This window comes from Pteropus alecto, unplaced genomic scaffold, assembly GCF_000325575.1.
Source record: "Pteropus alecto unplaced genomic scaffold, ASM32557v1 scaffold7, whole genome shotgun sequence".
NCBI classification, from domain to species: domain Eukaryota; kingdom Metazoa; phylum Chordata; class Mammalia; order Chiroptera; family Pteropodidae; genus Pteropus; species Pteropus alecto.
In genome coordinates, this window is record NW_006494614.1 from 56,338,010 (window position 1) to 56,362,070 (window position 24,061).

Genomic DNA, 24,061 nt, shown 5'->3' on the forward strand with positions numbered 1-24,061 from the left:
TTCAGCAATTTTTCTCCACGTCAGATAGTCGGCAATGGGCACAGCGGGAACTCAAGCACAGGCCTATCTAACTCCAAATCTTTGGTTCTTAACTACTAAGACACAGTACCCCTCGAGTAAGAGATTTTGCTTTGAAAACGCTGTCCCACTCATCCTGAGTCCTGCCTGCCCAGCGCAGAAGTACCACTGAGCACATTCTCTTCCTTTGTTCCCTCTCCACATTCCCTTTCCATCAGGTGTCTCAAACGGTGTGAATTTCACCTGAAAGGAGGGACAGCACTGGCATTGGAATCGGCTTCCCGCCCTAATCCCAGTCCTGCCACAACTAGGTCAAGTGACTTCCCCTCTCTGGGCCTTGTCACCTTTCCAGTCTGGAAATCTGGTCACCAGAGGTATGGAGCCGATGAGAAGTCTTTAGAGTGTGACCTACGGACTTACAATGTTGATGATCACCCAGGAGATTCTCACTCCTCGACTGGGGTAGGAACAGAAAGAATCGCTAGGTTGTCCAGATCTTTGGAAGGACACTGAGGGGGGCCCCTTTCAGCATCTGTGTCAGGAGATGGAACCGGCAGCAGGAGAAGCCACCACACCTGACGGGAGGACTGAGTCCAGGACTGTCAGCAACTAACAGGGAGGAAAATAGTGGGAACCAAGCATGGTAAAGAGCATTTGGGTCTTACTAGGTTGTTTCGCCTGCTAAGTTTTCTGTCAAAAATGTTTTTAAGCCTGGAGAGCTAGCATGTCTGGCAGCACATTTTTTAGGTTCTGGGTGGGAACCTGAAGGAAGAAGACTTCACAGGTTCCCCAAACTCATCTGGGCCGTTTTGTCACATGGACCCAGCGATCCAGGCCCCTGGCACAGGACTTACACACGCAGCAAATCCCAACCAGCCAGGTAGGAAGCAATAAGGCTCTGAAAGCTTCTTTATGTCAAGGAAAGAGGATTATTCCTCATTTATATTTAGTATAACTCCTCCACTCTACTTTCCGCCCTTCCTCTGTGCCCCAGGGAGTGTTGAAAGAAGCAAGCTGAATTTGATCAAAGCTGTGTTTCTCTGCTATGCTATTGAAAGAATGTGATTTTTTAAAACTCAGAAGGGAGCCTCTTATTCGATACGCTCAATTTAAAAATAATTTCAAAGGACAAACACACAGAGGGGCAAATATTGTGTTACAAGGAAGATCACCTCTGAACTCCCAGAGCACATACAAACCACGGTTCTCAGGGCCTCGGTTTCCGCACTTGTAAAGTGAGGTGGTTGCCCCAGAAAAACCTAATACCTAACGTTCTTCCTAGTTCTGACATTTTGTAGGTCTATTAATATGTTGGAGCTCATTTACCTCGGCATGCCTGTAGGTAATAAACTTTCACTAAGTACCAAAAATAATCCAAAAGGGAATTTTAAACAGTTATCTAATCTTAGAGACTTTTGAGAATATCAATTAGGAACAGGGATAGAAAACTGAAACAAAGAAACAACAGCCTTGCTATTAATTGTCCTTGCTTATCTGTATAAAGCAGGGCCAAGGAAGCACACTTTGTTTGCTTTAGTTCATCAGTTTCTTTTGTTTAGAGTGAGTACAGGTTCAACAGAATAAAAATGGGTATTGTTTTATTTTCTACTAATAACATCCAAGGATGTGGCTTCATGGTTGTTTTTATGTTTTTGTTGTTTTCTGACATTTAGAATGACTGGAACAAAAGGAAAGGAACCGCTTAAGAATAACTAACAGCATGAAAAGCAATGCTGAGATTTTGTTCTTCCTGACTCAAATCCTGAAGATTTGGAGATTTATGCTTGCCTGCAAAATGCTGCAGTGAAACACTAAGAGCCCAAAACAGGATGGCGAGCTGTGAAATCAGTCAAAGAGGGACTCATCAGTACGTGCTAGGCCTGAGAGGGATGAAAAGAAGATGCATGACCAAGTCTTAGTCTCCAAGAGCTTCTGGAGCTTACGGTTTCCTAGCAGGGGCCTCGTGTTAACCCTGCCCTGCAAACACCCTGAGCTGGAATGGAATGGCTAATTTGCAAGGCCATGCAGTAAAGACTTGATAGAAAACAGACATGTTGAGATTAAAATCAATAATGCAGGTAAAATGCATAGCACAGTACCCTTTGCATATGCTACAAAATTATTGCTCAATAAATAATATTAGAATAGCAGCACCAGCAGCAATAAAAGCAGTCATATTAGAAGTGGTGATTGTAGCAGTAGTTTCTGTACAAATACACATCTGAGGGCAATTTCTTCCCACCTCCTGTTCTTTGGTATCCAACGGTCAAAGATAATGGGAGCTCTACTAAGGGAAATGAAGGAGTTTGGAATATGTATGCTAGATTTTATAGCAGCTGCTTCTAATGTCTTGTTTCTATATTCCATATGGCGAGTAGCTTCAAATGTTACAAATCAGGAATCTGAGGGTCAAGAAGTTGAAAAAAAATTCTACAAATTCACATAGTTATTAAATTAGTTGCAAGTTAGGATGTAAACCCAGATATGCCTGGCCTCACCCATCTGCCTCACAGTGTCTCTGATCTATGTATCCTAAAATTATAAGAATGGGAATGACCTAATCTGTTATTCATTTTACCATGCGACATTACTGTTAGGTAGATGTTATTATCCTCATTTAAGAGACAGAAACTGAAGTTTTGACTTCAAAGCTCTCCTCCATTAGCCTCACAGCATCACACTTTTGTTATAACAGTGAGCCCTGTGTGTGTATGTGGAGGGGGCTGGTCATTTCAAATCTCCCCTGCCCCTGACCTATCCTGCTGATAACACCTGCTTTTTACCCTGACAACCCTGTGGTTTAGGGAGGATCCTTTCCCGATTTGTTTGCTTCCTATTGGGCTTTATTACACACGAGGATTGAAGAAGTCAATTTGGAGTCTGCTGCTCATCAATGGAGCCAGGTGACAGTGACCAGAGCAACAAGATGCACAACCTTAGAAATGTTATTAGAGTGAGCATGGAGCAGTACAGGACTACAGGGCTTAGATGGGAAAGAAAACAGACAGATGCAACAATCTCTACAAAGTTGTAAAGAAATAGCATTCAGGTATCCTGAAAGTAAAACTGATAATCAAAGCAAACTACTAATCAATAATAGATTAACTTTAAAATCAACATACCAGGTTGTACCCAGTTGCCTGTATTCTTTACACATTTTGTCAGTTATAAATTCTCCCTGAGATATTAACTGTTGATGAGAATTTTAATTGCTATTATTTTTCTTAAGAAACACTCGGCTGGCCAGATCATGGGCTATTCCTCAGCCATCTGACTAACTCTACAGAACGAGAAAGGGAAAGCACTAGCTTTTCACTTTCTTTCATGGTCTCCAAAGTCCTGAGTAAACTGAGGAAGAAGCCCTAGAGGTGAAGACTCAGTTCCTCCGACACTCAGCATCATCTATGTATGTTTAATCCTTTGGGAAATGTAGTGTAAGGTCAAGTTGTTTGCTTTCAATCACAGTTCTACCAAGATGTACTGTTACCTAGGGCAAGTCAATTAAACAATAGAGCCTCTCTAGGTCAGTACTATATGGTTTGCTGTGAAGATTAAATGAGATAATCATGCTAGTAAAGCACTTAGCACATAATGAGTGGTTGGTAGGCGTTAGCTATTATTTTCATCATTCCCTTGCAGGGGTTCAGGATATGGAAATGTGTTAATCATGCTGTTGTGGTGATTTGGATGTTTATTAGATCTATGAGGGAGGAAGAGTGTAGAGAAGGAGATAATAGGTTATGAAAGCATCCATCAAATCAAAGCTAATACCGCTTCTTCCAGTAAAGACAGTGTCCAGTCCTTCTAAAAGGTTTCTTATGGGCTGCTGCATGTCCCCACGCTGCTGGTTTGAGTAAAAAAAAAATGTCTTGAGTCTTAGAGAAATGTTTCAGGCTGGACTTTGGAGGTTTTGTCTGAGGCAGCCTGAAAATTGTTCTCTTCACTGACCTTTGTTCAATGTAAAATATTAAGATCGTTGCTGACTATTTGTGAGGTCTGAGCTTATGGGTCAGAGAAAAAAATCCATGTACTTCTCAGCCATCCTCCCGTCAACCTCCACAGTAGCCCTTATCTACACCTAATATTTGACCACTTGGAGTGGTCAAAAAAAAAAAAAAAGACAGCAGGAAAATAGAGCTTTAATTTCTGTACCTAAACTTTTATCCAAAAACCAGCTTTTTTGCCTTATTTGGTAGCTAACATAATTCTGGCAACAAGGATGATAAGTGGTTTTGCAGCTTCCTAAATTTTTATTGCCCAAAAAGATAGCAGAGTATGGTGAAAAGTGCACTACATAGAAGAATTCAAAGACCAGTATTTCAGGCTGTGCACTTCTAAGATAATTGTTTGAACTTTCTGAACCTCATTTTCTCATCTGAGCATTAGAATAAGAAAACTTGCTTCTGTAGGATTGTAGTGAAGACAGGTAATAGAGATGAGAGTATCTGCCTAAAGCACTTACTCAGATGCCCGTGGAATCTAATGAAAATGGTTAAGATAATTGATATAAAGATATTTTTTGCTCGTGGTGAAAGGAAATGTCTTCTCATTAACTTCCTCCTGGGGGAACACAGGTAGAAGTGTATGATTTTTCACTCCCAGCTAATGATCTACCTTGCTTCCTAATGGTTTCATGAATCCATGGTTGTTTTCACCTCCACTTCTTAGAGATGCCACAAGGGGGAGCACTTATCCTTCTGGATGTGCACTACAGCTACATTTTCACCCTACCACCATGTCCTGGTGTCAAATATTTTCTTTCCTAAAACAGATGTAGGAAAAATAAAGAGAGACCTAAACTGAGCAAGAAAAACATTATGGTCTTGCCTTGTACTGCCACTAACTTGCTTGAGTAAGTCACCTACGCTTCTAGATCTCATTATCCTCATGCATAAAATTCATTCGAAACTTGCCAGGCGCTAATCTAGGTAACGATGATTCAGAAATAAAAAAGATCTAGTGTCTTCCTTCAAAGAATTTACAGTATCATGGGTTAAACAGACTTGCAAACCAGCAATTACAAAGCGAAGTGATAAAAGCTACCGTGGAATAACAGGGAGCTTCGAGGAAGGAGCCCTCGGGTTTGTTAAGAATCAAAAAACTTCACAGACAAGGCGAAGCTTATTTTGAATTTGAAGGAAAAGCAGCAGTTCAATAGGCAAGAACACAAAGACGAGCATTGCAGGCAGTGAAGATAAAATACACAAGCACAGATAATGAGAGAAAGAAGTTCAATAGGCCCAGGATATGTTTGGGGGTAGTACAGGATTCTTATCCTTTGGTCTACAAATACTTCTTTATGTATACTATTGTACATATGTGCTTATTTCCATTTTTCTGTGGAGTAAGTCCGTTCATTGATCTCATCATATTCTCAAATTGGTTGGTAATAAGAATATGTATGTGTTATGTGTACACATACATATTTATAATGACGAGGGGCTTATATAATCTCTAAACTCATATAACCAGCTCTGTCATTCTATGGCATTTTTATAGTAAAGGAAGTGTACGTATAAAACTATACCTGTATCTGAAAGCCATTTATATCCAATTCTTTTCTTATTGTGCAACAATTCTTAATCTCTTGATTAACTATTAACTATTACACACCCCGATCTTACACTGGCACTTTTGCAACCTCCTTGAAATCTGCACTTGTTCTAGGACCTCTGCTTTCAACAGCAAAGAGCAATTTCAACGATGTCTCTACGGGTTACCCAGACCATGTTTTCCTTTCATTTTCTAATATTAAAACTAAATTGGCCAATGATTTTCAAAAATATATCTAAACAATAGGTAGGAAGGTGACACCACTGCTCATGATTTCTTCTCTCATGATCACCATTCCCTATCATCTCCATAGAACTGTCTATCCTTTTTCCCGTATCATCATTTTTTCTTTCCTGGATTTCTTCCACTATCATTTAAACATAGTGAAATATCTCCAGTCTTAAAAGAAAATACTCCCTTTCACTTCACATACCTCTTCCACAGTTACCCAATTTCTCTGTTTCCCTTTATAGAAAAACTCCTCAAAAGAGTTGTCTATTGATTGCCTCCATTTCCTCATCTCTGTTTCTCACTTGAACCTACTCCAGCCAACTCTCTGTCCCTCATAGGCACACTCGCATTTCTCAGCCCTCATGAGATTTCTCTCAACAGCAACACTGTCATAACCATTCCCACTTCTTGAAACACTTTCTTCATTTGGGAGGGGACAGTATATTTCACCAACTTCCCTCCGGCCTCACTGTTCACTCCTTTTCTATTTTTGTTGCTGGACTAGCTTTATCCTCTCCACCTCTAGAACTTGGAACAATTCACAATTCTTGCCTTGCTCCTCCTTTCTTTAGCCACATTATACTCACCCCTTGTGTGATTTCCATAAATCAACTGAGATACTTTCTATTCAGTTATGTTTCCAAATTCACATCAGTGGTTTAGACTTTTGCCTTGAATTTCAGAATCATATGTCCAGCTGCTCTTGACACCTTTGATTGGATGACTAACAGTTCTTCTTAATATTTCACCTATACTGCTACCCATAAACCAATTGATTGTAATCTCTGGCCAATACCAAAATGTCATATACTATATGATTCATTTCATTTATATACCATATACAGTTGTGTCTGAAAAGACACAATTATAGATAAGAAGGACAGATTATTTGTTGCCTGGAGATAGGGGATGGGGGAGATAGGTGTGGTTATAAAAAGGTAACACAAGAGATCCTTGTGATAGAACTGTATCTTGATGCTAATGGTATACACAAACTTGAGATGATAAAATTGCATAGAACTAAACACATACATTGTAAAACTGAACAAAGCCTAATAAAATCCCTTAGATTATATCAAAGTCAATTTTCCACTGGAAAAAAACTGGATAAAGGGTACACCAGATCTCTCTGTATTACTTTGTACAATTGCAAATTGAATCCAATAATATATAAAATGAATAATAAACCATGAGCAAGTGACTTTTATACCAGAAATAAAAGGTTAGTTTAAAATCAATGTATTTACCATGCTAATCAAACATCTTATTAATATATACTCAATACATGCAAAAATTGTTAGACAAAATTCAATATGCATTCATTATTTAAAAAAAAATCTCAGTAAACTAGAAATAGAATGGTAGCTTCTCAAACTGGTAAAGAGCATCTACAGAAACCTACATCTATTATCATACTTAACGGCCTAATTGCAACAAAAAATTAAGTTTATCAAGTTTAAGGTCAAATTCAAAAGAGAAAGCTCACTATACAGATATCAACTGTAATTATAAAATTGGTACTGAAAAACTGGAAAATAAATGTCTAAGCCAGTGGTCTTATAAAATGTCTCACACTATAGATTTTCCTGATTTCTTACCTCAATATTTGATTCAGGTTAAATATTTTTTAATATCTTATTCCCCTATTAACTTTCACCCATTGATTTTAGTACCCATTGATAATTTCTCTAAATTAATTATTACGTTGCTGTTTGCAAAATGGCATCCTACGCATTTTCACATTTACTAACTGGCATCCTGTAAAGATCAATTATCTATCTTCTTCCCTTGCATCAGAATATCACTACTTTTAACCTATTACTACTTTTATTCTTTGCTTATACATTTTTTTCTGTTTTATTTATAAAATTTTCTACTTAAGTATTACATTGATACAATAAAGTATAAACATTTTATGTATACAAATCAGTGAATTTTTATTGGACCAAGTAACCACTACTCAAATCAACATAAAGATTATTATCAGTTTTTCAGAAGTTTTCTCATGGCTCTGCCCTGTCTTCATTCCCTCCCCAAACATACCCATTCTCCTGAATTCTATCGTGATAAATTAATTTGTCTCATTTTTTAACTTGATATAAATGGAATCATAAGTTATCTACTCTTTTGTGTCTGGACTTTTCCACTCAATATTGTATCTGTGAGATTCATCCATGTTGTCATATGTATCACTAAATCACTATTTTTTGCAACACAGATTATTTATTCATTTTACTATTGTTGGATACTTATACTATTCCTGGTGTAAGGCAATTTTGCCTCATGCAGATATGAACATTCTTATTCATGTCTTCAGTGTCTGTATGTTCACTTAAGAGTATATACCTGAGTAGAATTGTGGGTCACAGATATGAGTATATTTAGCATTTGTAACAGTTTCAAAGAGGTTGTACCAACTTTATACTTCCATCAGCTTCATATGAAAGTTCTTTTGGCAATACCAGTTAATGTCATTTTTAAATATAACATTTTGTCTGGATATGTAGTAGTATCTCATTAAGGTTTTAATTTTCATTTCTCTAACAACTGGTAATGTTGAGGACATTTTCAAGTTTTGGGGCCATCTGGATAGCTTCTTTTATAAATTGGCTTTTAAATTCTTTTGCACATTTAAAAATACATATATAAATATCTTCTTTACTCTTTAAACATTTTTCTTTACCTTTGCAATGTCTTTTGATAAATTCTTAAAATTTTAATGAAGTAAAATTTATTAATTTTTTTTTTATGTAGTTAAACTTCTTCTATGCAGTCTTGTATTTGCTTCATTGAAAGTAATGTTTTTTTTAGTCTCTAAACAGCTTTTAAGATTTTTTCCTCATCATTGGTCTAGGAGTTTTATTTTGATATGCTCAGGTATGCTTCTCATTGTATTTATTCTACGTAAAGTTTGCAATGCTTCTAGAATCTGTAATTTGATATAGATTCCCAGTTTGGGAATATTCTCAGCTACCATCACCCAAATATTAATTTGCTTCATTTTCCTCTCCTATGATTCTAATTATACATATAGCTTAAATTTTTCATTACTTAATGTCAATAATACTCTTTTTTGCATTTTTCATTCATTTCCTTTCTCTGTGCTTCAATCTGGATAATTCTTACTCACCTATTTTCCATTTAATATCCTCTCTTCTTTTGCACCTAATCTGTTGTTTAATCTAGTCATTGCATTCTTAATTTCAAACATTATAATTCTCTATTTTAGAATTTTCATTTGATTATTTTTCATAGATTTGAGTAATCTGGTGATAGTTTTCACATATTCAATTGTTTTCTTGAGTATATTAATTTTAATTATTTAAAGAGTTTTCTGGTAGCTCCAATGTCTAAGTCATCTCTGAATTTGTTTCTATAATCTATGTTTTCGCCTTGGCTTTAATATTTTGGTTCTGTGTCCTGACATAGGCCTAGTAGCTTTTGACTAAATGCCACACTTTATTTAAGAAAAATTGAAGAGGTTCTGGATGATATTATTTTTCTCCAGAGAAAATTTAATTTCCTTATGGTGGGCAGTTAGAGTATGGTCATATAACCTTGATGAAGCCAGAAATTAAGATAGTAAGTTATATTTTAGGTTTTGTGTTTGCTGGTCTATTTCTGATTTGTGCTACACCTAAAGCATGGACTTTAGGGATCTCAAAATGAAACTTAGGTATTTTTCAGGGCCTCTCCTCCTTGGCTCACCCTTAACTTCAATTTTTGTCGTTCAAACTGTGAGACTGTAGAAATTTCTGCTTAGCTTCTTTTACAATCCCTTAAAATCTGCTTTTTGCTTGATTTCTTGGTCATTTGCCTTGTACATCTATACATAGCCTAGGATTGAGAAAATTCTTCTAAATGAAATTAGACACTTTCTTGTGTTCACTTTATACAATTTTCTTTCCTCCAAGATCTTAATACCTCAATCTTTACTGAAATAAAGTCTTGAACTTCATTTTTTTTTCAGTCACTAGAAAGACTGCTGCAGGTTCTGTTCCTGCTTTATGCCTTATTAGGCGAACTGACAAATTTAGAAGGGGGAAATAGTGGTGATGATCTAGGACTAACCTCAATCCATTCCTTTTTATTTTTTCTGTGTTCCTGGCTCCTCAAATCCTGTTTGCCCTGACTTTGCTACAATGATCTCAAACCAGTATTTTTTTAAATCAAGGTTTTGTAGTTGCCCTCTGTTGGAGCATTAGTCAGATACGTGTATGATTTATTTGCCTCAGAACTATCAATATAAAAATTTATACTAATAGATTTCCTATTATTGGGTCATTCTTTGGTCCCCAGAATAAATTGAATTTGACCATGAAGACATGGTTTCTCAATATATTGTTGGAAGATTCTGTTTGCAAATACTTTATGATTCTTGAATCAATATTCATAAGGGAAAGTTCTTCTAGTTTTCTTTTTTGTGTCATCTTTATCAAATTTAGTTATAAATATTACATTTGTTTTAGATAAATTAATAGCAGTTTTTCCTTTTTTTTATGTCTATGCTCTGTAACAATTTAAGAATGGCCTTTAAGGTTTTATAGAATACCCTATATAACTGTCTAGTTTAGGTGATTTTTGAGGAGGTAGTTTTTTAATAGTTTCTTATTTATTTTATATGATAATCATTCTCTTTAAGCTTTCTATTACAACTTGGGTCAATTATGACTAATAGTATTTTTGCTTAGGATTTCAAATTTATTTCCATAGATTTGTATGAAATGATCTCTTATTTTAATTTCTTCTTTTTAAATATTATTTTCCTCTGTCATTTTGTTTGTATTAGATATATTTTCACTATTTTTTAATAGTTAGATAATAGTGGTTTGTCTATTAGGTGGTTTTTCCCAAAGAACCATAATTTTACTTTGACTTTTTAATCCTACTTTATTGATTTGATTTTGTACACAGTAAATATACTTAGAATATACCTAATCTAACTATACAGTTGGAGTAGTCTTGAAAATGTACTTTTGTAATCACATACAAATATAAATACAACTATAACAACGATCAAAATACAAAGCATTCTGATCATCACAAAAACTCATGAACATTTGCAATAAATTGCCACCATCACTCCCGTCCCTAGGAAACCACTGATCTTTCTATCACTACAGGTAAGTTTTATTTATCCTAGAATGTTATATAAGTAAAATTATATAGTATGTAGTTCTTTGTGTCTACTTTCTTTCACTTAACATAATGCTTTTGAGTTTCATCAAAGTTACTGCATGTATCAATAATTCATTTCTTGTTACTCTTCAGTATTCTACTGTATGAATATAACAATTCATATATACTTTTAACATATATTGTATATCTTTGCAAAGTGTCTGTTTCAGTCATTTGCTCTTGTATATTGAGTTGTTTGCTTTCTTATTAATGAGCTGTAATGTTCATTTATAACAATAAAAAATTGCAAATACATAAAAAATATATGATATATATATGAATTGTATTATAGCCATAGAATGAAACATTGTGTACATTTATACATACATACATACATACATACATACATACATACATACATAGAATATAAAATATTTTCCACCAATCTATTACTTGGCCTTTTATTTTAATGATATTTTTTGAAAAGACTTTCCTGAAACTCTACTTTTCTATCTCAATATCTCTGGTCTTTTCAGTTACATGACCTGAGAAATTTTCCTCTATGCAAAAGCCAGTGTAAGCTGGGTTTTTGCCAAGCAGAAAGCATACTGAATAATGCCTGCTGAGCTCAACGCTATCTATCAACAGCTTTCCTTGTGTCAGGATGTCAAATCAACAAAAATATTTATTGCCATTTTGGAAGCCTAGCTCAGAGCAGTAGAATAGCTGGTCCCAGATGATACAACACTGACTTTTATTCCTCTCTGGGTAGTAGATGGTATATTTTTTCCCCCATAATGTTCATTTCCCATTGTTTATAGATTTGATATTTTTTCTAAGCCACTCCATAAGTTTTCTTTATTAATTTAGATGAATGTCTTGACTCTCAATTAAACTGTGAGTTCTTAAATGCCAAAATATATTTCAACACACTTAGTAAGTACTAAAAAAAATCTGAGCACCCTAAATTTGTTCTCTTCCTGGTATTCTATCAGATAATATCACCAACTCTTACTTAATTTTCTCTATCATTAATTTTGGCATCATTTTATTCCCCTTATGCCTTTTACTCAATTAAACACCAAGCCCTGTCAATTCCTCATCTCTAAAATCTGTTTTTCTCCATCTCTACTGTTATTCAGTTAGTCTAGACACATTATTTCTTACTTAAATGATGTGTAATATCCATTTTGTTTTCCTGATGTTAGTGGGTGAAATTTTAAAGGCATATCCAAGACATACTCTATATCGCAATCAGCAATTCATTCCAAAAATCTATATCATTCATTTATATGTAGGCACTGTGCTATGCTTTGTAGCTATTAAGATGAAAAGGAAGAGCCCCTGGCTTTACTTTTATAACAAGGTAGACAAAGTTAAGTAACAAAGAATCAAAGAAACAAACATGAATCAATTTATTTGGGAGCGCATAAATAAGTGAATATTTGAGCTGAGCCTTAAAAAAAGAGTAGCAATTTGTTTTATTTTTTTGTGTGTTCATTTGCTTTTTAGTTTAAGACAAATTAAAGACAGATTTGGATTGTGTCCTATGGGCAATGGGTGAGGGGGTTGGAGATTGTGCATAATTTCATTTTTAGAAGACAGTGCTAGTGACAATTTAAGGCCTGTCAGAACTAGAAATTTGTGATCATTTTACTTTTCTTTTTGCATGACTATACTGATTATTTGGGGTTTAAGCAAGAAAACTTACTGTTTAAAAAATTTCAGCTTATTTTTATAGTAGAACAACAAAGCACTATAAATCAGATCTATTCATTCTGCAGAGATTTACTTTACAGGTCCCTTAGGCAAATATTAATGAAATAGGCATATAAAACCCTAAATAAGCAGGGTATTGTGGTATGGGGAGAATGCAGAAAAAAGTGCAGAGGGACTTTTTAGGAGCCTCCTGAGAGAAAAGGCTTAAGATCTCAGCCTCTTTTTCCCCTCGTTTTTGGAGGTTCAATGCTATCTCATTTTTACTCCTGAATTGGTGAAGTCCCACTGACAGAGGAAAGAACTGAAGGAGGAAGGTGTCAAGAGGGAAGGAACAGCCTGGCTGGCCACCTAGGCTCAACAACAGGACCTAAATGGAGATGAGAATGGCAATATGGCTGACCTTGGAGACTTCTCCTTATCCTAGAAGAAACCTTCAAAGTAAGTGAAAAACTCTGATTTTGTATGTCCACCCCTGAGCATCTTTGGATCCAAAGGTGGGAGTAGGATCCAGACTAGCAAAGATATCTCTGCAGCAGTTGATCACGAGATAATAATGCAGCACCTCTGCCATAACACACATTATTTTGGATTAAAACTGTAAGTTTTCTTGCATGTTTTACCCAAAGGATTGAGAGTACCTTTAATGTAAGGAGTGAACCTTTTCTAATTCAATGTCTAGAGCTTGCTATGTAGGATATTATTAGTTCAACTAAGAATGTTTTTTTAATAAATTGAACGAATTGGTTGTTGATGATACTGTTGTTAATGCTGCTCGGAGACACATGCTTGTCCCAAGAAAATGAGAAAATTTTTGGTTATTGAATAAATCTTAAAATGATGTGTTTCTGAGTCCCTGTTCCAACAATAGAAACGACACCTAGATTGGAAAAGAAAAAGACAAAAAGTGTATTTTCTAAACATGGTTTCTCCCACGGAGACTTTCGCAGTCTGCTGCTTTCCTTCCGTGGCTGGGACATGCATGGATGGTAGGCTCGGGGTTGCTGAGCACGGCCTTCGCGTGACAGGACAACTGTTCCCCTCCCTGATCCTGTGGCAAGGGCTTTCATTCCTGCCTCACTAAAATGGAGATCTTGATCCTGGAAACTAAACTCACCAAAACTCATAATTCAAAGAAGGGAGTGAGGTTTAGAGAGAATGTAATAGACTCCTTCAAACAAATTGAAAAGCTAGTTTAGATTCTAAAATTTTAAAGGCTTTTTCATCACATCCATGTTCAATATATGTCTCTTTTCAAGGAAAAAAAAAAAAAAAAAGGTTATTTCTATCGAATTCTAGGTCATAGGCTTCCCGGCAGGAGGCAGAAGTCAGCTTCTCCCCAGGCATCACATTCTCCCAGATATAGGTATTCCTGCACGGCAGGCCCCACCTGCTCCTTGCTAAATTGAGCAGCCAGTTCCTGCACAGCTTTGATCCACCACTGACTCCCAGTGTTAATTGCTTCCCTGCACGGAGAAGCTAGGGCGAGAGAAGCCTGGCAGTACCCTAAGGTAATTCCTGAGGGCTTTCTTCCTGTGCTCATTATCCCTCTCTGAGACTATCAGCCTTCAAGTTTCCTCAGAGCACCTCAAGTCACTCATGCCAGAGGATGGCACCGTGGGATACCCTCTCTCCCGAATGATATAACAGAAGTTTAATTTCCAGACACAGAGCCTGGGGAAGCCAGGGAATATATAAGGGGACTGGTGATTCCCAGGTAGGTTTGGGTCAGCTCTCTCTTCCTAATTACTGGGAGCAGACAGAAGCTGTCTAGGTGGACAGACCTAAGGGGATGATGCTCTCTGCCTACAGGGTCATCACTAGAAGAGAGAGCCAGGGAAGAGAGTTGGGACCTCATGAGTCTTTCCTAGGAATGAAGCAAGAGCTCAGTAAAATAGGACACTCAAGTCTTCTCTCATTGCCCTGAGAATGCCTGACATCAATCTCAGGACTGATTAAACAACAAGTTATCTCCTAACCTGGCTCAGAGGCTACGAACAGAAATGTCTCCCCAGAGGGTAACATAAGAAAATTTAACTAGATAAAGGAATAGCTAAGTTTGGGATAGCAACAACCTTTGAAACACAAATAACAGACGCATTTTTTAAATAAAAGCTCTCCCACCATACATACACACACACACACACACACACACACACACACACACACACTCACACACACTCACACTAAGCAATAAATGAATTTTGTTGTTTGTTTTTTATTTTTGAAAAGAGGAAGCCTATGCAAAAGTAACATAGCTGAGAGTCACTGACTCTAAAGAGATCAGAAACAATCTAGAAAGACCATTTCTCTGAGACATTGCTACACCTGAACATTTATCATTCCAAAATTGCTTCAACTCTTTCATGTGATCATGCTCATTTCCTTGAATAGATGATAATGCTCCTAGCTAGATCAGTGTTTATCTCATCAATTTTGGGATAGTCTATATTGTCTAGTAAAGTGACAGGCGTAAAGAAGGTGCTAAATCAGTGTTTCTGAAAAGAAAGGAAATAGGGGGAGAAAAGAACAATAGCAAGATAGAGGCAGGAAAGGTGAGAGGGGGAGAAACAAATGAGAGACATTTTAGGGTTTTCCAGAATTATAGAGAAATCCACCGTCTTGGCCAAGATTTAGGTTAAAATATTTTTTCCATTGAAATGAATATAAACTGTCAAGAGGCAATGAAAGCAGTCAACAGTTTTGTACATAGCTCTTAATTCTCTGAATTCAGCAATCAAACAATATTGAAACATATTCTGCACTGCTTTTTACTGCTTGAAGCTGGTCATATTCAATAAAAAACAAACAAACAAACAAACAAAAACCATTCCTGGACCCAGGAGTAAACAAGCAAAAATCCTAAACAAAGAACTTCAGACAGGGTATTTGAATATGTTTTTCAGTCTTTTTCACAGTAGATGTGCAGATAGCTAAAGGAATGGCAGCACTAAGCTTGATCCACTTTGCTTAAAACCAGTGATCTATGCTTTCTGTAAGTATCGTTTTGTTTTGTTTTGTTTTTCTTATAATTAGGACAAATTACAACATTGTCACTACTCGCAGATACTATACCCACAAGAGAGGCTTAGCCCCTGATAATTCTGCTCCCCCGCCCCTGCCAAAAAAAAAAAAAAAAAAAAAAAAGGAAGAAGGAAATGAAGATGGGGGCTCAGAATTTCTCAATCTTAACACTTTCTATTTCACTAATTTTTAGGGGAACATAGAGGAACCTCTATTTATCTAAATATACAGTATCCTTATCTAAGTTACCACCCATCTCTTTCTCTTTCTGAGGCATGAATGTACATATCCGTGCTCATGTGTGCACACATGTGTACACACACACATGCATGTGAGTACTTTCTCCTAGAGGACGAAGGAAAGTAAAGGAGCACATTGGATAATTTCTGAAAAGTCTGCAAAGTAATTTTATTTTCAAGGATGTAAGGATTTACTAGGAAGAATAATGTGACAGAATTGTTTTTTGAACATTTTACTTTTTTCCCCCTGTAGAATTGACTTTCTTTGCCTATGTCTTGCTTCTCACCTAGCCCATTATAGCAATACTCTCCTCTGGTTCTGGTTCTAGTTCAGATGGAGTAAGAAGCACCCTCCACTCTGCCTCGCCCACTAAGTATTGCCATAAAATTTGGACAGAATGTGTAGAGCAGCTGCTTTTGGACTCTGAAAAATAAATAGTAGCTGACATGGTGAGGAAATAGATCAACGTGCCACCAAACCCATTTATTCCCATTTAGTCCCATTTGTCTTTCTGCTGCTTGCAACCAAATGGGGGCACAGTTGTGGATATACACAGCACAGCAGGATTGGAATTAAGGTGAGATGGTGAGCCAGGGTTATAAAGTACAGAGCCTGATTCTGTCTTTATTTAAAATTGCAAAACTTTGTTCATTATGGATTGTTTCATTAATTTTGATTTTTAAATGATACATTACAATGTTATTTATTTTGATTATTGCCTTCTTTTAATGTTCCCTTAAATTTTGCACCTGTGGCATGCGCTTCACTTGTTTCACCCTAGTCCTGCCCCTGTAGCAAAGTAGGGTAATTAAAACCTCAGCTTTCTGGTTGGAGGACCAAAAAGGTAAGCCCCAGGGAATGGGAAACTACCAAAGAGATTAAGGAGAGTGGCCCCATGAAAATTGTAAATAAACTCTTAGGTCAAACCACAAGCTGTGCAGGCATTCTAACTAGCACACCGAAATCTTTGAGAACTAAATCAAGAAACATCACCGCTCAGGACACAGACTGGTCACTAAGTGGAGCACACAAGACAGGCTTTGAAAACTCAGCTGACAACCTTAGAACCATAGACAGACAATCTCACAGGATTGGTTTCCAGTCTGAACTTACCTGAAATAAAATATCAAAATTCTCCATAATATTTAAATACGGTACAATTCAAAATTAGGCAGCATATAAAAAACAAGGAAAATCTCAACTCACATCGGAAAAAACAACCAACAGATGCCAAGACCGAGATGACAGAGATGTTGAGATTATCTGACAAATGCTTTAAAGCAACTATTATAAAATGTTGCAACAAGCAATCATGAAAACTCTTGAAACAAAAATATAGAAAGACTCATGAAAGAATTGCAAGATGTAAGGAAGAACTAAATGGGCATTTTATCACTAAAACATACAATAACAGAAATAAAGAATTCATTAATTAGAGTCAATAGTGAAATGGAGATCATAAAGAGTCAGAAAACCTGAAGATAGATTAATATAAATTAAACATTTTGAACAACAATAAAGAAGGAAATTGGCAAAAAAAAGTCTCAAGAGACCTGTAAGACAATAGAAAAATTCTAATATTTGTGTTGTCAGGGTCTCAGAAAGTGATGAGAAAGAATTTTATACTAAAAAAAAAAAACAAAAAACAAAAAAAAACTAGTTTAAGAAATAATGGCTGAAAACTTTCCAAATTTTTAAATCATTTTATTTATGCAAGTTAATTAATTAATTAATTTATTGATTGATTGATTTTAGATGAGGCAACCCTTGGTTTACCTCACATATTGCAAAGACTCTGTCAGCTTAGAATCCCGTATTTTTTATTTTTTTACACCTACAGCACTTGCTCTTCCTAGGTGGTCTCCCATCCAAGGACTAACCAGGCCTGACCTTACTTACATTTCCAAATGTTTTGATGTACATTTTTATTAATTTTAATACATGTATTGGATCATATAACCACTACTACAAACAGATAACAGTAGAATTGGATTTTAAACCTAGATCTCTTTTACTAAAAAGCTTATTTAGATCCTGTACATGTGCTTCCATAGATCTGCATTTAAATTCTACCACACAGATATTTTCTTTTTTAAAATGTGATGAGAAGAGTGAGATTTGGCTCTCTAATTCCCTTTATTTTCAAAAGCTCCTGACACTGAACTATCAATGCTGCATTAACAACTACACTCTGGATAGTTTCTCTCAGAGTTGTTTTTTTCTTTTTTTTTTTTTAATAGATGAAAATCTCCAGTGGCCTAAAAGAAATTGAGGCCACTTCCAAAAATCAGCATGGAATGCTTTCACTGCGTTGGGCTCTTTACTTGCTAAGTCTTTGTTTGACAAAAAAAAAAAAAAAAAAGGACGAGGGTGGGTTTTAATGTGAATTTTATATACCTCCCACCACTGCCTCTGAGAAAACTATCAAACAAACATGAAAGTCACCAGAAAGCTGTGTGCAGTGAGAAAGGTGCATTTATAAAAACTAGCAGGAGCTTCACTTACATCGGTAAATAAAAGTAAAGTTATAGCCAAATGGGATCAGAAGGTTGGAGCCATGAGACCAAGCCAGAGAATTTAAATGAGTTTTATCAAAAACCTTAATTACAGAGAGGTTTGCCAAGGACAAATAGCCACTTTAGTTCTCGACCCGGTGCCCTGTTAGAGAAAGGGTTTAAGCATTTTCTTCCTACAGCAAAGCCACTTGGCCAAGGGGAAAATAAAAAGATCTGAATGAACGATTGAGATGAGAAGGGCATTTTTACCTATGTCATTGCTGTGCATACAGCAAGAAAGGGCCATGTGGGAAAGTATATAGCAGATCCACTTTGAAATCAGAATTCTTTGTAAATCTCACACCTCCTACTGTACGTGAGCTTGTGCAAGTCATTATACCTCTGTCTTGACCACACTTCCATAAACTTTGAAGAATAAAGGTATCACGCTGCCTCCCATGATTGTTATAAGAATTAATGAGTGTAAAGTGTCTAGCATATACCAGGCCACACTCCTAAAAGCTTGAATACTCTGGAGGAAGCAGTTTTCTTGATTATGGGGCAGCTGTCACTCTTATTTGAAAGACTTTCCATTTCATCTTGTTCTATGAGGCTTGAAGAACCAAGGCTAGGGTGAAATTAGATCTCCTTGAGTTGACTATGTCTCTGGGTGACGTTCTGCATTCCATCAGCCTCAAGCTTTATATAGTAGATAGAGAAATAAACATATAATACTTCAACATCCTGGCTCTGAAGCACCTCAGTGAAGCAAGTATCAGTATGCATTTTGGAAAAAAGAGGAATGGAAATGAATATCACCCAGAACTGGCTCAAATATGGTTTTAATGTCAAAAACCCTATTGATAGTTCAGCTCGACTGGTACTGACTGAGCACCTACTGGATACATGATCTCTGCCCTGCAGCTGCCTAAAGCATACCTGGGGAGACGGAACTCTCACTGCACATTCCAGGGCGATAAATTTGGCAGCAGGGAACTGAAGAAATGTAAGGGCAGCACTAAGTTCATCCAGTACAGGTTTTCTTCACAGAGAGAGTGGTGTTTGAACACAAAGATACATAGTTTCTCAGGTGGAAGGTGGGAACAGGTTTTCCAGGCAGGAGGAATGGTTTGCCCAAAGGCACAGTAGCAAGTGATTGCAGGGAGCTACGGGGAGATCTCCCTCAGTCTGCCAAGCTTCCAGAACATAACAGGTGGGAGGAGAATCCTTTTTCCCAGAGTCAGGATTGTCTGGTTCTGAATTTTACCCAAGTGATATAATTTAAGGAATAATATGTAGACAAAAGACTTAGGCTGACCACTGGATCTTAGATAAACCACTCTGAGCATTAGTTTCCTCATCTACAAAATGGGTTAAAGATCCTTGCTAGTTCATACGGCTGATGCGAGGATTTGCTGATATGAAAGTATTCTTTAAACTGTAAATCTATACAGATAGTTAGTACTATGGATATTACTACATATGATGATTTACAAATTACCCGTATTAATCTTAAATAGCTATATTTATAAAGCAACAGGGACACAGTATCCTGAATATTAGTATGTAATACATAGCTACCACTAAAATGTTCTAGGAATTGAGATCGGTATAAAAAGATCTAGATACGTTCAAATCACTTCCAAAATGTTTAGTGACTAGGAAGAGACACATCAATCATTTACATTATGACTTCCCATTTGCAAAGTATGGGGGAAAAGCTTTAGTATGAAAGCGGTATTATATAAAAAGTAAAATAATGCAAAAAAGTAAGAAGATGCTCGAACATATAGTTTGTTTTAAAAACATGATAATTAGGATGAAAACATACAGCAGTTTGCAGGATGGGAAAACTTAGTCAAAGGATTATGAGAAATAAAAGGTAAAAACTATGCAGCTTCCTGGGGAGAATGAAAGAAAGTAGAGGATGAACAATGCAGAAAACCTCCAGGGTGAGAAATCTGACCTTTAGATGGCACCAACTCAGGAAAGGAGGCACCGGAAATCTTGAGAGAAGGAACTACTGCAAGGAGGGAAAAAATAGGAGGCCATGGTGATCTAATATAGAATACTAACCTATTTTGGTTTTGTTTTGCTTTGTTTCTGAAAGCCCTCGTACTGCTTTTTAGGTGCTATCTTAGAACTTTTGTAATTTTCTCCTTTTTTTTGTGTGTGTGGAGGGGGAAGGCAGCTTATGTATAATAATTTTTGTAAGAACACTGCAAAGTGTCTTTTTAGCTTTATTCCACGACTCCCCTGAAAAAGCTTGTAAATCATCTGACATGATAATTAAGAACAGCTACAATATTTAATTAATTGATTAATTAATTATTTCTTTTATTCTCAATCAAACAGCACTATGTTATGCCAGGCGCTTAGCTGAATGTTATGAATATAAGGGTGACTAAGAGAGTCATAGCTTCTGCCTTCAGGGTGCTTTCAGCGGAACAGGGAAGATGGCCAACTAAGCAGGCAATTACAGGACCATTCATAGTGGCTCTGATGGAGATTGTAAAGTACTGTAGTAACTATCTGGCAGAAATTTCATGTTTATTTTGGAATGGAGAAGTGTTGGAGTTAGGATTGTCAAGAAGCCTTCCTGGACTAAGTGCAGTTCTACATAGTGGATTTTTCTTTATTCAAAACCTTTAATGAGTACCTAAAATTTTTATGCTGATTTGGGGAATATAGAACTACCAAGTCCAATACAAGTCTTCAATGATTCATGTGTTCACACAGTGAATCTTAAGTGAATATTGCTGCTGTCTATAGGCCAGAAATTGGGCATATAGCTGAAAGACATTTGAAACAAGAGGAACACTGATCATGAGTCCCTTCCCTGGGGTGAGGATGCTCAGAAAGCAAGTTTGGAAATGACCTGAGAAATCATTCAGTACATTTCTCTGCATGCACAAAGGACATAAACATTCAACTAACCACATTCCTGGGTTGGACTTGCTGTCTTACTTCCCCAAATCAAAGATAATGCACACATTCTCACTTTGAAGGCCTCATTAGACCTATATAACCCTAATGCACGTGAGAAAGAACGTGTTTAAAGATGGACTTAGGTTGAAATTTTGGCCTTAGAGTGTCACACCTGTGAGTAAATGCCTGATTTCCTTGAGCATCACTTTTGTCATCTATCTAAAAAATGAGGGAAAACATAGCTGTCTTTTGGAGATGTGGTAAGGATTCAACAAACTAATCTAACTAAAGAAGAGCATGGCATGCAGTGATCAATAAATGTTGTTTCTTTGGGCTTCAAGATCCTGTCCAATTGTCAGTTCCTGCAGTAAAACTTTCATTTCCCTTGGCAGAGTATGGGGCTCTCCTTTATATTACCAACGTAACTGGAGTACAACTTTTAAAAACTAAATCTGCGTGTTTTCCCACACAGCCATGATCTGCTTGAGGGTAGGGAACATGTCCTCCGTATCTGTGCAGCCCTACCCCAGTTCAGTGCTTGGAACCTTTTCACTGATCTTCACCTCCGCCCCTGCTCCACTACCATGACTTTTCCAATTAACAGGTGGTGGAAACAACGGGAAGCCAGGGAATTCCTTGGAGCGCTCTCTCAAGTGGAAAATCTTGCTTGGCAAATCTCTGCCTCAGTGTATACCTGCAGTGTAAAGTCCTATAAATTTCTGGGTGAGTGGTTATATATTTTTGGCAGCCAAAGAAGGAAATGTGTGTATTTACATCATTTGATATGAAAAGGGGAAGGCAAACCAGAGGTATTAGGAAAAACAAAATTATCTCTGATATTAAAATCGAAGAATCATTTCTCTGGGACCTTACACAGAGGATGTTTTAATTTAATTAGCAATGGCCACAATAGCATCCTTGCTGTAAATACAGCACACAGCAAAAAAGCCCTAACCATAAAATCTAGAAACATGCTTGTTGTCATTTGCAATCTAGAGACACATTTTATAGTATCTAGAGGAACAAATGGACAGTATAATCTTCAGACAGTCCTGCATAAACAGTGTTTTCTTGGAACCAATTTGGATGCATGTAGCATTTGTGACCTTGAGAACCTGCCCCCTAAATAGTGTAGCAGCATCATTGCATAGTGGTTACGAATCCAGGCTCTGGACTCATACTGACCTGACTACTTACTATTCATTCTGTGACCCTGGAAAAATCACTAAATCTCTGAGACTCAATTTTCTCATCCATAGTATGGGGATAATAATGGGATCTATGTCATAGGGTTGTCGTGAGGTTAAAATAAAATGTGAGAAATACTTAGCTCAGTATGTGAGATATAGCAAGCATTTAATAAATGTGAGTTATTAACATGTGTTTTGAAGGGGAAAATCATGACCTCTCCTAACTAGTTTCCTTCAACTGAGTTTGGTTATACTTTGCTCCGACTTGTAATTTCTATTCCTCTTATAATACAAATTTCCTTCAATACTTGTACTAATGTGAGGAATTTTGCAGTTATTTATTTTATGTCAAACCTAAGCCTCACTTGAAGGAGTCATTATCCTTCATGAATGTGCCTAAAATGGTCATGAGCCTTGCAGTTCAAAAGCCTCCATATACCACATTCCCCTGTGAGAGGATACTGCCTTGGTCTCTGTCCAGAGTGTTCCCCTAAGTGTCAAATGTTACCAGATCTACTCAGGGATATTCTGTTTCAGAGTTTCTGTGCAATCTTTCGGTAATCATTTATTAAGCATATACTATGTGTCAAGTACTGTGCTTGGTCCTGAATCTGTTACAGTGAACAAGATGGCATCCTTGCCCACCGGGCACAAGGACAGGCTCCTCAGCTCCTATCCACCACACGTCCAACAGTGTGAACACCCAACGTATCCCAAGAGCCTGGTCTGGCTCACTGCCAGTGTTGAGCCTGGAAGAAGGTCCAGGGAGCTGCAGTGTGTGCACACGTGTGTGCCTACCCACCAAGCCGTGCTCTGGTTCTCTGGATACTCTGTCTCCTCTGGAGACACTAACCTCACTATAACAATCTTGGTAAAAGTAAGCCTTTGTGATTCTATGAAATCAATTAAGCAAACATTCAATTTTGTGGATACTTACTGAGCTCAGGAAATGAATGGAATCGACATCTTTTCTGTTCGTGCTTGGTGTGCTTCAGTTTCTCTTAAAGTGGTCTCTGTTTGGAAGGCAAAGGCAAAAGTAGTTCAGAGCGGCCACCAATAGGGGTGGGCACAGTATTTGTTTTTCTTCTTCTGTAAGCATGCTTTTGATCAGTACTGTCTCTTTTTGTCTCCAGGGAACAGCTAGATCCTTGAGTCTTATTAAGAATCCCTGTTTTCATCTATTTCTCTAGGTCTATATCTTGTAGGATTTTATGTGAGACACAACTTTGGAAGTGCAAGGAAAGTTCATATTTGAGTATCTCCTATGGATCGAGCACCAAAATAAATGCTTTACAATTATTATTTTATTTAGTCCCCCAAATAAAAGGAAATAATATCTTTATCTTTTAGAGGTGGAAACTAAGATGCAGAGAAGTCAAGCAACTTGCCCAACATCACGAAGCATGTGAACAACTGCATTAGGACTGGAACCTAGATCTGACTACTCCAAAGCCCTATTTTACACTGTAACAGTGTTTCTCAGCCTTGGCACTATTAACATTCTGGGCCAGATAATTATGTATCATTTGTATGTCCTACATATTTTAA